Source organism: Anabrus simplex, chromosome 1 (assembly GCF_040414725.1).
Source record: "Anabrus simplex isolate iqAnaSimp1 chromosome 1, ASM4041472v1, whole genome shotgun sequence".
NCBI classification, from domain to species: Eukaryota; Metazoa; Arthropoda; class Insecta; order Orthoptera; family Tettigoniidae; genus Anabrus; species Anabrus simplex.
Genome location: NC_090265.1, coordinates 36,829,180 through 36,842,194, shown reverse-complemented (window position 1 = coordinate 36,842,194; position 13,015 = coordinate 36,829,180).

The following is a 13,015-nucleotide window of genomic DNA, read 5'->3' as shown; positions in this document are numbered from 1 at the left end:
ACACGTGATCGTGAATATAACCCTTCACATAAGGTTGGCATCAGGAAGGGCATCCGCTTGTAAAACAGGGGCAACTCCATACATGTGTGACACAGTTTACACCCGCGACCCCACGGTTGTAGGAAAAGTGGTAGAAGAACAAGAAGAAGAAGATTATATTTGTATTACAAACTAAACCCATTATTTTATATATTTTCGCATATTTCTGGATTTAGCAAGTATTGTTATGGAAAATGGTGGCGGTGGTTGTTATTGTTTTAAGAGGAAGTACCACTAGGCAACAATCCTCTGTGAACACTAATGAGAGTGGACGAAGGGCGTGAACCTAATATGGTCGGGGTTGGAAAAGAACACGAGCTGACCAAGAGAGGTGGGATAGGAATGATGAAAGTGAGGAGCCTGGCACGAGTAAGTCAAAGCAATGCTGGGACTCAGCTAAGGGCCCCGTGGTCGCAACCCACGCTACCAAATTAAGAGCACTTTTAGTCGCCTCTTACGATAGACAGGGGATACCCCATCTACAGGGTGATGTTATCGGAAAGTCTACCTCCATGGCTATATATGTTTAGCAAGATCCAAAGGTCCCGGGTTCGACCTAAGGCCGGATCAGGTATTTCAACTTCCTTTGGTAATTTTTCTGGTTCGGGGGCTGGACATCTTTTGCCGGTTTCAGCACTAAAATCCATCTCAGGTAGGAGCCCATGCTCAAAGATGCGCGGGTCGCCTATAGAGCGTCAACTTGAAAGACCCGCTCTACTGTAGGCTGCTCCGGAAGCCATACACCATGGAAAATGTCTGGTTATTTGGCTGAATGGTCAGGTAGTCGCTTTTGGTTCAGAGGGCCCGCGTTCGATCCCGGCCGGGTCGGAGATTTTAACCTTAAATGGTTATTTCCCCTTGCTCAGGTACTGAGTGTTTGTACTTTCTCCAACATCCCTGTAACACACACACACAACACACATAACACTGTCCTCCACTACAAAATCACGCAGTTCCCCCATACAGGGGAAATGCTGCCCACCCTTGTTGGAGGGCTGCACCCACGAGAGCCGTACGTCATCGGACACATCAGGCACTGAAACCCAGTAAAGTAAATAGTATGGAACATAAATTATTTTAAATCTATCCATTTTAATCAATCAATCAATCAATCAATCAATCAATCAATCAATCAATCAATCAATCAATCAATCAATCAATCAATCAATCAATCAATCAATCAATCAATCAATCAATCAATCAATCAATCACTACTGATCTGCAATTAGGGCAGTCGCCTAGGTGGCAGATTTCCTATCTGTTGTTTTCCTAGCCTTTTCTGAAATGATTACAAGGAAATTGGAAATTTATCGAACATCTCCCTTAGTAAGTTATTCCAATCCCTAAATCCCCTCCCTGTAAATAAATATTTGCCCCTATTTTTCCTCTTGAATTCCATTTCATGTTGTGATCTTTTCCTACTTTTAAAGACACCACTTAAACTTATTCGTCTACTGATGTCATTCCACGCCATCTCTCCACTGACACCTCGGAACATACCACTTAGTCAAGCAGCTCGTCTTCTTTCACCCAAGTTTTCCCAGCCCAAAATGATGTCATTCCACGCCATCTCTCCACTGACACCTCGGAACATACCACTTAGTCAAGCAGCTCGTCTTCTTTCACCCAAGTTTTCCCAGCCCAAAATTTGCAATATTTTTGTAACGCTACTCTTTTGTCGGAAATCGCCCAGAGCAAATCAAGCTGCGTTTCTCTGGATTTCTTCCAGTTGTTGAATCACGCAATCCTGGTGAGGGTCCCAAATAATGGAACCATACTCTAGTTGGGGTCTTACCAAAAACTTACATCCCTCTACTTTACATCCTTACTAAAAAAAACCCTAAATACCCTCGTAACCATGTGCAGATATCTGTACCCTTTATTTAATTCATGTATTAGTTAGTTAGTTAGTTAGTTAGTTAGTTAGTTAGTTAGTTAGTTAGTTAGTTAGTTAGTTAGTTAGTTAGTTAGTTAGTTAGTTAGTTAGTTAGTTAGTTAGTTAGTTAGTTAGTTAGTTAGTTAGTTAGTTAGTTAGTTAGTTAGTTAGTTAGTTAGTTAGTTAGTTAGTTAGTTAGTTAGTTAGTTAGTTAGTTAGTTAGTTAGTTAGTTAGTTAGTTAGTTAGTTAGTTAGTTAGTTAGTTAGTTAGTTAGTTAGTTAGTTAGTTAGTTAGTTAGTTAGTTAGTTAGTTAGTTAGTTAGTTAGTTAGTTAGTTAGTTAGTTAGTTAGTTAGTTAGTTAGTTAGTTAGTTAGTTAGTTAGTTAGTTAGTTAGTTAGTTAGTTAGTTAGTTAGTTAGTTAGTTAGTTAGTTAGTTAGTTAGTTAGTTAGTTAGTTAGTTAGTTAGTTAGTTAGTTAGTTAGTTAGTTAGTTAGTTAGTTAGTTAGTTAGTTAGTTAGTTAGTTAGTTAGTTAGTTAGTTAGTTAGTTAGTTAGTTAGTTAGTTAGTTAGTTAGTTAGTTAGTTAGTTAGTTAGTTAGTTAGTTAGTTAGTTAGTTAGTTAGTTAGTTAGTTAGTTAGTTAGTTAGTTAGTTAGTTAGTTAGTTAGTTAGTTAGTTAGTTAGTTAGTTAGTTAGTTAGTTAGTTAGTTAGTTAGTTAGTTAGTTAGTTAGTTAGTTAGTTAGTTAGTTAGTTAGTTAGTTAGTTAGTTAGTTAGTTAGTTAGTTAGTTAGTTAGTTAGTTAGTTAGTTAGTTAGTTAGTTAGTTAGTTAGTTAGTTAGTTAGTTAGTTAGTTAGTTAGTTAGTTAGTTAGTTAGTTAGTTAGTTAGTTAGTTAGTTAGTTAGTTAGTTAGTTAGTTAGTTAGTTAGTTAGTTAGTTAGTTAGTTAGTTAGTTAGTTAGTTAGTTAGTTAGTTAGTTAGTTAGTTAGTTAGTTAGTTAGTTAGTTAGTTAGTTAGTTAGTTAGTTAGTTAGTTAGTTAGTTAGTTAGTTAGTTAGTTAGTTAGTTAGTTAGTTAGTTAGTTAGTTAGTTAGTTAGTTAGTTAGTTAGTTAGTTAGTTAGTTAGTTAGTTAGTTAGTTAGTTAGTTAGTTAGTTAGTTAGTTAGTTAGTTAGTTAGTTAGTTAGTTAGTTAGTTAGTTAGTTAGTTAGTTAGTTAGTTAGTTAGTTAGTTAGTTAGTTAGTTAGTTAGTTAGTTAGTTAGTTAGTTAGTTAGTTAGTTAGTTAGTTAGTTAGTTAGTTAGTTAGTTAGTTAGTTAGTTAGTTAGTTAGTTAGTTAGTTAGTTAGTTAGTTAGTTAGTTAGTTAGTTAGTTAGTTAGTTAGTTAGTTAGTTAGTTAGTTAGTTAGTTAGTTAGTTAGTTAGTTAGTTAGTTAGTTAGTTAGTTAGTTAGTTAGTTAGTTAGTTAGTTAGTTAGTTAGTTAGTTAGTTAGTTAGTTAGTTAGTTAGTTAGTTAGTTAGTTAGTTAGTTAGTTAGTTAGTTAGTTAGTTAGTTAGTTAGTTAGTTAGTTAGTTAGTTAGTTAGTTAGTTAGTTAGTTAGTTAGTTAGTTAGTTAGTTAGTTAGTTAGTTAGTTAGTTAGTTAGTTAGTTAGTTAGTTAGTTAGTTAGTTAGTTAGTTAGTTAGTTAGTTAGTTAGTTAGTTAGTTAGTTAGTTAGTTAGTTAGTTAGTTAGTTAGTTAGTTAGTTAGTTAGTTAGTTAGTTAGTTAGTTAGTTAGTTAGTTAGTTAGTTAGTTAGTTAGTTAGTTAGTTAGTTAGTTAGTTAGTTAGTTAGTTAGTTAGTTAGTTAGTTAGTTAGTTAGTTAGTTAGTTAGTTAGTTAGTTAGTTAGTTAGTTAGTTAGTTAGTTAGTTAGTTAGTTAGTTAGTTAGTTAGTTAGTTAGTTAGTTAGTTAGTTAGTTAGTTAGTTAGTTAGTTAGTTAGTTAGTTAGTTAGTTAGTTAGTTAGTTAGTTAGTTAGTTAGTTAGTTAGTTAGTTAGTTAGTTAGTTAGTTAGTTAGTTAGTTAGTTAGTTAGTTAGTTAGTTAGTTAGTTAGTTAGTTAGTTAGTTAGTTAGTTAGTTAGTTAGTTAGTTAGTTAGTTAGTTAGTTAGTTAGTTAGTTAGTTAGTTAGTTAGTTAGTTAGTTAGTTAGTTAGTTAGTTAGTTAGTTAGTTAGTTAGTTAGTTAGTTAGTTAGTTAGTTAGTTAGTTAGTTAGTTAGTTAGTTAGTTAGTTAGTTAGTTAGTTAGTTAGTTAGTTAGTTAGTTAGTTAGTTAGTTAGTTAGTTAGTTAGTTAGTTAGTTAGTTAGTTAGTTAGTTAGTTAGTTAGTTAGTTAGTTAGTTAGTTAGTTAGTTAGTTAGTTAGTTAGTTAGTTAGTTAGTTAGTTAGTTAGTTAGTTAGTTAGTTAGTTAGTTAGTTAGTTAGTTAGTTAGTTAGTTAGTTAGTTAGTTAGTTAGTTAGTTAGTTAGTTAGTTAGTTAGTTAGTTAGTTAGTTAGTTAGTTAGTTAGTTAGTTAGTTAGTTAGTTAGTTAGTTAGTTAGTTAGTTAGTTAGTTAGTTAGTTAGTTAGTTAGTTAGTTAGTTAGTTAGTTAGTTAGTTAGTTAGTTAGTTAGTTAGTTAGTTAGTTAGTTAGTTAGTTAGTTAGTTAGTTAGTTAGTTAGTTAGTTAGTTCGTTCGTTAGTTAGTTCGTTAGTTCGTTCGTTCGTTCGTTCGTTCGTTCGTTTAGTGAGTGAGTGAGTGAGTGAGTGAGTGAGTGAGTGAGTCAGTCAGTCAGTCAGTCAGTCAGTCAGTCAGTTTGTTAGTTAGTTAGTTAGTTAGTTAGTTAGTTAGTTAGTTAGTTAGTTAGTTAGTTAGTTCGGTCGGTCGGTCGGTCGGTCAGTTATGGATGTATTTACTTATTTATTTAATACCGTGTGGAGCGGCCGCGCGTGCTGGCTATAGCACCAAGTTCTGCATTCGGGAGACTAGTGGGCTCGAGCCCCACCGTCAGCTGTCTTATTGTTTTCTATTTTCACTTTCAGGCAAATGCTGGGACAGTTCCTATTCATAGCCGATTCCTTCCACCTCCTTACCCAATTTCATTCACCGTCATCCATTTCATTTTCATTAGCTCCTTGGCTGATGTTAGTGTCAGAAAGGGCATCTGGCCGTAAAAACACGGCATGTAATTTTATATCACTTCGTTTCCGACCGCGTATCAGGAAACGTGACGTATGCCCGGTTGCGGAAAAGTCAATCAAAGTTTGGCCGGAGTTAGATTTTCAATCATTCTATGTGAGTTGCAGAAACAGCAATCAGTGTTTGATCGACGACCAATCTCCCATCAGATTTGACCAGCAAATTCATGTCGATGAAGCACTGCTTGAAGTCTTTAAACTCAAGGATGCTTTTCTTTCATTAAATTTATCTCATGAAAGGTTTCAATGATAAATAAGTTCAAGTTCATGTAGAAAGCGCGATTTAAGTGACGTACAATTTTGTTTTCCAAAGTCATCATTCTCACATATAACCTCAATCTTGAACATGGAACGAGTTAATGTATATAAACTAAATCTTGAAATAAATATGTATCTCTGGCAAATCAATACTCATGTAAACCCAGACTTTTTAGAATAAGCCAACGTAACAAAACTTCAAACTATCCGCTGCATGCTTGTTTACTCTTGTGTAATATTTCACACCGTGTCGTACTCCGATCATGCAGTGTTCGTCAGTCCTTGAAATCACAAGCAATTTCCTTCCAAGCTGTCTCTTTCTGTTTTTCCCACACAACATACGTTTTTTTATTTTTAATTATATGCAAGTATCCCTCAACTATATTAAGTAAGAGGGCTCTATCAATCAATGAACAATTTGGCCCTCTCACTTTCTTAGCGGGGATATCACTCTTATTGTCTAAAATTAATTAAATCAAACGAAAGCCTCAAAATCCGCTCTTTTTCTTCACCTTTCTGAAATACAAACAGGATCAGCTGTTCCCTGATTCACTGCCAATTTGATGTCTCTGCTAGACACCAAAGAGGATAAATTAGACACCATCCTTAACGAATCAACACGGCAATGGCCATTAATTGCGCTGTTGCCAGATTTATTTCCTTCTCGGGTCTTCAATTAGTAATTTGGAGAAAGTTGATCGGGGTTTAGGTTTTCTGCAACGCACACTGAAATTAAAGTTGATTGGCAATCAGCTGATCTGCCATCAAGGACTGATTTGATGGACCTTTCTACAACCGGGCGTTAGGGATCGACATACACTTAGCAGTTTTACTGCATTCCTGTCTTCTGCAATAGACAACCAGAACTCTGTCCATTTTTAGTGACAGATATTGCGGGAGTACAGGCAGTAGCGTAGCGAGGATCGATCGTTGTGGGGGGGGGGGATGTATAGTTACAAAATGAGGATAGAATACTGTATAATGACGGTGCTTGTCCATGTGTGGTGCGCGCGGCATGGGTCTCGGTATAGCCCTTTTAAGCACTCAATTTGGATTAAGAACATAAAATATATTTGTCAGGAAAAACAGGGCCTCTGGTGCATAAGGAAGCACCAAACATATTCTAATTTTGAAAAATTTCATCAATGAGGTCTCAAAATTGGTGGTAAAACCACTATGCAGTACAGGAATTTATCACCTGTCAAATTATAACGCTATTTATATTGTTATGTATTTGATTTGGCACATTTTATTTACAAGTATTCAAAAAGTGTGGATTTATTGTTGCTATTATGTCTCTTGTTAACCTACTTCATTATTAGTGTTTTGTTGGGAATAATGAGACCCAAAACCATAAATCAGCCTCATCCTCTTCTATTCGTAATGAACATCAACTCTGCTTGGTGTGATACAAGAAAGCAGTTCTTGGCCTCATTGAGACAAAGTGCAACTATACACGTGCTTCAAACCCATTTGCTGTGGTGTGGACTATATAGTGTGCTACACTGAAGAATAATATGCCTTCCGGTAGCCATACTGCATGGAAAATAAACATACACTATATTACAATATCACAAACATCTACCTACAGAGTGGCCCATATGCCTTGTTACCCCCGTAACTTTACATGGCTTTATAATAATATAGTATAATATCAAGTAGTATGGATTCAACTTCAAGCCCGCTTATGTTTATTTTCGTGGCAGAAAATGATGCGGCGCCATGACCTGTGTGACGAAGCAAATCTTTGTTGATTGTATTAAAGGTAGTCCTAACAGCATCCTTCAATTGTTCTGTTGTTTTGTATCGTTGTTGTGATAGGAAAAATGATGACCTCTATAAATACACCGAAAAAACCACTGTCGCCATGCGAAAGCGAAGGCTAAAATTCTATGGGCATCTAGAAAGAATGGATGAGAAACGGATAACTAAGAAAATATTCATGTACATCACTGGACTAAAAGCTTCGACGAAGTGGGTGGAAGAGGTAAAAAGAAATGCAATAGAAAGTGGACTTACAGTGGATATGGTTCACAACAGAAAAGAATTTAGAAGTCGAGTGGACAGCATCAAAACATTCCAGGAGAAACCGCCAAAACGTAGACCCAAACTGGTCATATCTGAGAAAGAAAGGAAGATCAGAAGTGAAAGAATGAAGAGGTTCTGGGAGGAGAAGAAGAAGAAGAAGAAGAAGAGAAAGCATTAAGTTCAATGCGGTCCATAGGCGGCCAAATTCGGAAACAAGAAGAATACCCCAGAGGGGATAGATCCGGGCTTGTGGAAGGCCAATCCAGAGGCGTCGGAAGATGTACCGATCCGCGTCCTATCCACTTAATGGGAAACACTTCATTTAAATATTCCCTGACCGCGATGGCATAGTGTGGCGGTGCTCCATCCTGTTGAGACCAGGAATGTCTCAGGAGATTCCGTCTTTGGAGCTCTGGAACAAAACATCCCAGTAACATGGTAAGATAGGAGTGTTGATTGACTACACCATCAAAGAAAAAGGGGCCTATCAAGTGTTTAGCGGACATAGCGACCCAGTGCATCACATGTGGGGATTTATGTTCCAGCTCTTCATAATAATGAGGATTTTCCTTGGACCATACGTAAACATTCCTCGCACGTGCACTTCGATAAATTGCATATTCATCGGAGAAGAAAAGTTGAGCCCGCTACAGAAGTGTCAGAAATACCTCCAACAGTCTGGCGCATGTTGCTTGTCGTCACTGAGCTCGTTGACGGCTGCTGGTTTAAAGGATTTCAGTCCAATATCCTTCTTCGTGTGTCGTAACATTGCTGTTTTCGGGATTCCAAGCTCAGAAAACCGTTTGCGGAGTGACTTGCTTGGTGACCGAAGCACAGATGCCTCCACTCCTGCACGTGTGGTATGTCGTTTGGTTGGTGCTCCAGACCTCGGTTTGTCTTTGATACATCTCAATAAAAACAGTTCCTTTTCCCAACGCAGTGTTGTCACTTTTGGAATCGTCTCGTGAAATCTCGTTGCACATCCTCCATGTGGACGTTCATGAGCCCAAATACTGACAACAAAACGCTCTTCCACAGTATAGGAACTTGTGTCAGCCATCTCTGCAAAAACACTGAATTAGGGATAACAAGATATTATTTCGGGGTTGGGGGGCTTGGTAGCAAGACATATGGACCACCCTGTAGGTATATATTATCGTGCTGATATTATCATTAATCACAGAGTAATCTATTCCTGTCATTTGAATGTGTTACTAAAATAGTTACCAAAACTGGCAATTAAACAATGAAACTCATCTGAATTGTTTATATTGTAAAACAACAAGAATAATAGCACGAGAGAATACATTACTCCATAAATTTCAGACATAAACAACTACCTTATTAGTTTGTGCAGGCTGTCAATGACATTTTTTTAATTGAGTTTCTCTACTGTTTCCAATGATTAGCGAATGCAGCGAGATGGCTATGAGGTTAAATCGCTATGCAGGTTGCGCAGAAACGGACACCAAAATTGCGGTTACTCCTTTTGACCACTCTGCTTTCAATGGATAAGGACAATGACGCAAGTGAATTATGTTTATATTCAGATTGCATACACTACAAATCTTACATTAAAATACAGAACAAGAAAGATATGTTCAAGGTCAACAGTCTTACAGCGAATGGTATGTTCAGATTACAATCTAAAATCCAGCTTTCGAGGCTTCTTACAAAATAGACTCAAGAGATCTTTTGGTTTTACAATTATGTCTCTGTGATTGTTCAAAAGATACTTCTAGGCAGCTGAAGATGTCCTAAACATGTTCTGTAATTTTAATAAAATGCTTTTACAACTTTAAAATAGTAAATAAACTTATAAGTCTTGACTAGGGGAACCATTATAGTAATTTTTCAATTGACATTCACTTGTTTATTGTCAGTTCCTGTTTATTTTCCTTTGTAAAAATCCCATGGTGAGGAGGCGTTGTGACCCCCAGTACCCCTCCTTGGCTACGCCCCTCTGTACAGGCAAAGAGCTTGTGAATGTGAATACTTTGAGAAGATAAAGAGAGATTTTAAAGGAAGTGGCTGCAACTTGAACAATAGCAAAGATCCCTTTGATTAAGGTAGAGAAAGTCATTGACAAGATAATTCGTCACTTAATATATAAATGTGAGTTTTTTCAGTCTGTCTAAACTAATGCATCTTTCTCTCTTTATCTTTTTTATTCGACCTCCCTTGGTCAAGTCGTGTTCTGTTTTGAACTGGACAGTACCATTACGTTTACAAAACCTACAGCGTCTTTCATTTTTATAAGTTTAGTGACCTTTCCCTTCCTTGGTCTGATACCTTCATTATTCGACCTGTGAACGATGAGGTCCCAGGTGCTCTTAACTTGGGATCGTGGGTTGGTGACCATCACCCCCTGACATGTGAACAGTTACAGGTAGATCACAGCTTGACTAACCGGCAGATTCAGCGCCTAGTTGAGAGGAAGCCAGTCGCTTGAAGCAGCAGATAAGTTCCACAGAAAGCGTTAATTCGCTCCGTTATTTCCAGAGTAAGTAAATAAATAAAAAATCCGCAGTTCTAGCCCTTCAGGCAAGCAACTCAATATTGAAGACATCCTAGGGATATGAGCTACGAATTTTAGGTAAATAACATATAACAAAGTATGAGAATATATTCTTTATTTATTCCTAAAAATTAGAATGCTTTTCTTAATCATCGTGATCCGGTAGGTTAGATCAGCAGTTTTCCTTCTTCTGCCACTACAAGTGCCAATGTGAGTCCATGCAGTTTCACTTATGGCCGTATAAGTACATTCGGTGTGCACATTTTTCAAAAATTCAAAAAGCGCCTGAGGATAATGAACCAAGGAACACATTACAGAAAGAATTATGTAAATAAGTTAGTTTGCCTAGGATTTGGATAAAAAAGAAAACGAGTAAAGAAACAAGCTATTTTTTGGCAGTTTTCCGGAACTGCATTTAGGCCAAAAGTGATTTTAGAATTTTGTTTTTAGTTTGATAGAGCTATCCAATACTCACAATTTGAAACCACCCTTCTACTCTCGGCACAGTTGAGGAGATGATTTAATTTAACGTTTTTGTAGTATTGGGACCCCTACTTTGTCGGCTAAGAAATGCTTTCAACATTAACATTGCAATAAATTTGTCCCAATTTACTAATTGTAGCCTATGAGTTTTGTACATCTTTATAATTCAAATTAATAGAAATCCATCTTTCGGACTGATCCTGCGTTACATTTTCTCACAATTCACTCACACAAGTAAATGCTCTGTTCCCAGTAAGCTCCATTTATTTTGATGCTACCTACACAATAATGCATTCGCTGTTAGTCATAACTAGTAATGTAACACAAACTCGACACAATCACCATAAATGTTCTCTGTCTCACGCTTGAACGAGTGCAGGAGTGAGCGCCACATTGTTGGGCCGTATCGCACGCTATTGCGGCCAGGTGCATTTGTCAACACTATAATAATAACATCACTGGTTTTACGATCCTCTAACTACGGTTTAGAGGGACGATGAGATGCCGGAAATTAATCCCGCAGGAGTCCTTTTACGTGGTGTATTTGAGCACCTTCAAATACAGTGAGTTACTCTCATCGGCAGGCGCGCCCACCTTATATCCCACCCGTTGACTCATCACTTCCCGCACCGTTATGACAGGAGATGTTGGAAATGATCTCCTCCTGCATCCACACTTTTCTGGCATCGTCTTAGGAAACTCCGATTCACACACAATTTCGTCTTCCCTAATTGAGACTATTTCTCTCCGGATATGTTCTTTCAGTTTGTCTAATGTCTGAGGATTTCTTACAAACACTCATTTTTTTTTCAATTTTAACATGTTGGTAGCCCGCCGTGCTGAGCACTTCGAAACACCGACTTCTTGTTCAAGTCGTCTTAGGGATTTTGTAGGCGTACGTTCTAATCGTCCTGCGATTTCATTGACTTTTTCCTCGTTAAGTACACGTTTTTGACACTTCGCTTCTTATCGAGTAAAGAACTAGTTCCTCTCAATTTGTTTAATAGTGTCTGTACGGTCTCTCTGTGTGGAGGGCGTACACCTGAAAATTGTGTTACAAATCGCCTAACGACTTCCCTGCAAGACTCTGTTTTCACATAATTATCGTACATAAATACGCTACCGTGTATACATGCGGAGGCATTATGAGAAGTAACACTTCTCAACTCGAGAACAGCTGGAGCCACAGATCAACACTTAAGACACGTTTTAAGTTGAACTGCGAAGTGCGGGCATTCCCGCGCTGTCACTGCGCTGTGTAACGGGGAGTGATGAGTCAACGGGCGCGCCTGCCGGCCAACGGATGAGAGAAACTCGCTGTACCACCGGACGGAGCTGGGATCGATCCCACCAATCTGAGATCAGAAGGCCAGCGCTCTAGTCTGCCATCTAAGCTATTCATCCTGGCACTTGTTCACATTGAATTTTTACACGTCTTTCTTGCCAGTGTTTGTTGCGTATTTTATTTCAAGCACTCACTCGAATAAAAATCGTCATAAAAGTGGAATTCCAGAGGACAAAGGACAACTATTCGTTTATAGGAAGAGGAATTAGGGATTGGAAAAAATTACCAACGGAGACGTTCGATAAATTTCAAACTTCTTTGAACTCATTTAAGAAAAGACTAGGTAAACAAATGATAGGAAATTTGCTGCCTGGGCGACAACCCTAAATGTAGATCAATGATGATATAATAATAATGATAATAATAATAATAATAATAATAATAATAATAATAATAATAATAATAATAATAATAATAATAATAATAATAATAATAATAATAATAATAATTATTATTATAATAATCCCCGCAGCTCAGGCGGCCGGCCGCCGGGTTCCGTGGTTCAAATCCCGGTCACTCCATGTGAGATTTGTGCTGGACAAAGCGGAAGCGGGACATTATTTTCTCCGGGTACTCTGGTTTTTCCCTGCCATCTTCCATTCCAGCAACACTGTCCAATTTCACTACATTTCATCTGTCAGTCATTGCCCGACAGGAGAGGCTTCGGCAGCCAGCATGATTCCTGCCCTCGCCGCTAGTTGAGGGCTTTAAACCCACCATCTCCTGAATGCAACCTCAAAGCTTCTGAGACAGACTCCCATATATTAAGTTGAAACATGACCATGCATTTCTTTCTTTCTACCTTTCTTAATCCGTTTGCCCTCCAAGTTGGTTTCTTCCTCGGACTTAGCGAAGCACCTCTACCGCCCCAAGGACATTGTCCTGCAGTGTGGGACATTTGGCTGGGAATACAACTGGGGAGGAGATCCAGTACCCCTGCCAGGCTGCCTTTCCTGCTATGCTCAACAGAGGCCACTGAGGGATGGGAATATTGGAAGGGATAGGCAAGGAAGAGGGAAGGAAGCGGCCATAGCCGTACGTTAGGTACCATCCTGGCATTTGCCTGGAGAAGAAGTGGGAAACCACAGAAAACCACTTCGAGGATGGCTGAGGTGGGAATAGAACCCCTCTCTACTCAGTTGACTCCGTCCGAGCGCTCGTGCCACTTTTCAAATTCCGTGACAGAGCTCGGAATCGTACGCGAGCCTCGGGGGTGGCACCTAATCACACTAACCACTACACCACAGAGGAGGACACGGAC